Below are 2645 nucleotides of genomic sequence, written 5' to 3'. Positions count from 1 at the left end.
CAGTTACCGCCTGTCAAAAACACGAACAGTCGACCTGTCATATGTCACTCATACAAGCATGGTACGCGTTCACCTACACGAGCTTAGACTGTGTGCTAGGAACGCGCCTCTTTCATATATTTGATCGCCAGTGTCCGAGGTGTGGTTATATGTATTTTATTAAACCTATTCTTCATCTTACTTAATTTTATTGTAATTTTTACTTGGTTTTTAAAGTAAAGTATAAAATATACCATTTCTATCAACTTACTGAAATGTCATTTGAATCGAAATGACAGACTGCCACAGGACTAGTTTAAAAATAAAAATGAATGATAAATTGCATAATAAGTAAATGCTGCGTGATAAATTAATATCCTAAAATGCTCACTAACGAAGATCCGCAAGAATGTAACATGTATTAGATTATGTATAAAGTAAGCGAAATATTGTTTTTAACTACCTGATTTTTTTATATTATTACAGGATTTAATTTAAAATGTCATTAGGTCGCGCAAGTTTACATTTTGTGGACGCTGTCATGTGTCAAAAAGAGGAACTTATAGCTCCGGGATAATACATTGTATTGTTACTATCTAAGCGATACAGACTACATAAATAACATTTAGCAGTCAAGAATGTTAGCCAATGGGCATTCTCGCGAAAAAAGATTCAAAACCTTTTTTTTTCAGAATAGGTAAATTTAATGTTTTTCCTACTCAGAATCACGAGCCCTTTCGATCCTACTAGGTAAAAAAAATCGTCCCAAATTTAATTTTTCCACTTCGTTACCATTTTTCAAACACTTTGTACAGCGGTTACAAAGTGGGAAGTATGTGAAATAATAGAAAATTTTGGGACCATTTTTTTTGTCTTTGTTTTTGTCCCAGATCGAAAGGGCTCGTGATTTGAGTAGGAAAGACATAAAATTTACCTACCTTCGAAATTTTTTTTTGGTGATTGTTCTCGCGAAAATACCCCAATGAGACGTTTACCCACTATTATGCTACTGTCAATAATAATACACTCCAAGAAGTCCAACATTATGTTCTCGAGAGATTAAGTTTTTTTTTCAGTTTTTAGGAAGTTTACTGTAATATGAATTAATTGTATAACACCTACATAGATTGATGTTTTAAGATTTATTTTGACATAATAAATGTAATGATTTGTTAAAAGATTTTTTAACTTACCTTCCTAGAAGTCTTAAGTCTGTAAACAGTAAGTAGGAGCCGTAGTCTTTCTGGCATGTGGCTCATGGCCGAGCTTTTCTACGACTACGCGGAATACTTTAAGGTAGCTTAAAAGTCCTCCGCGCAATCACGACACACATTCATTTAAATATAAGAATATTATTCTTGTCAATTCAAGTCGAACCATATTTGACCTTACTCATTGTATAATTGAAATTATGATGAAATTAATTAATACTACATAATTAAAAATATTTTCCTACTGTTTAACTTTAGGTACGACCTGTAATTTTTTTGTTATTAATAAAGAATTGTATTGTATTGTAAACATGTTCCAGTTTCGGACACTATTAAGCAAACACTTAAGCTGATAAAACTATCGACTGAGCTAGGAGGCCGTTAATAAGGTCTAGTGTGACGTCTGTGACATTAAAAGAAATAAATAGGATTTTAACCCTTTGAACGCCAAGAACCACTAACGCCGTGTCTCGCATCTCATACTTCCATATCGATAAGGTTTGATTTCGTATGCGTCGCATCGCCGCCGCAAGCTTTGAAGGAGACCATCGCGTTAATAAGGTCTAGCTCGTTGTTTGTGACGTCTGTGACATTAAAAGAAATAAATAGGATTTTAACCCTATGAACGCCAAGAACCACTAACGCCGTGTCTCGCACCTCATACTTCCATATCGATAAGGTTTGATTTCGTATGCGTCGCATCGCCGCCGCGCGACCATCGCGCGACCGCCGCCCACGCAAGCACGGCGTAAAGTGGTCGTGTGCCGTCGTGTCCAGTACCACCCCTGCGCAATTGTCCTGTTGACAGACAAGGTTTATATTAAGTAAGTATTTTAGTAGAGGACATCAGGTATTGGCGTTTAGGCCACAATAGTGGTTTGCGGTCATTTTCTCTGTTTTGTTTTCTTTTTTAGTTAGGTAGGTAAATTATGTGTAACAGATATTCTGTAGTAAGCATCAAATATTCGGCAAATTGCCCGAATGTCAAATATTCGCGACGTCTCTTAAAAACCGAAATAATCGGAAACAGCCTGTGTAATACGTATTTGATCATAAACCGAAGGTTTGCGACACGATAAAGCTGTTATAGTCGATTATTAGCGATAACCCGGTGTTTACCGATTAAAACGATTAGCCGCGTGATAAGAATAATACATGTAATCTTTGTCTGTTATCGTCTACGGATAAAACGCGTCTATGGATGAGAATTTAAAAACTAATCAATAATCATTTTAGAAACATATGTAGAACATAATAGATCTGAACTAGAGATGCAACGAATAGTTGTTTGGCCGGATACCGGATCCGGCCGCCGAATAATATTTTAATATCCATGTTTGACCTAATTATTTTAATTTTAACATTGTAACATTGTGATATTAAATAAAGCCATTCTATGTCTATGTCTATGAATATTCGGACAGTAGAATTTTACCTACAATACCTACAATTTAA

The 2645-nt window shown here is 35.3% G+C and overlaps 1 long non-coding RNA gene across 1 annotated transcript; it reads left to right on the top strand.

Annotated features, from left to right (window-relative positions):
- Window positions 1-266: 266 nt before the first annotated feature.
- LOC125241699 lies at window positions 267-1157 on the top strand. Its single transcript, XR_007178758.1, has 2 exons — window positions 267-676; window positions 896-1157. It is a non-coding gene; the product is annotated as an uncharacterized LOC125241699 (long non-coding RNA).
- Window positions 1158-2645: the final 1488 nt, after the last annotated feature.

This window comes from Leguminivora glycinivorella, chromosome Z (genome assembly GCF_023078275.1).
Source record: "Leguminivora glycinivorella isolate SPB_JAAS2020 chromosome Z, LegGlyc_1.1, whole genome shotgun sequence".
Lineage (NCBI taxonomy): Eukaryota > Metazoa > Arthropoda > Insecta > Lepidoptera > Tortricidae > Leguminivora > Leguminivora glycinivorella.
This window is presented reverse-complemented; position numbering and strand designations above follow the sequence as displayed.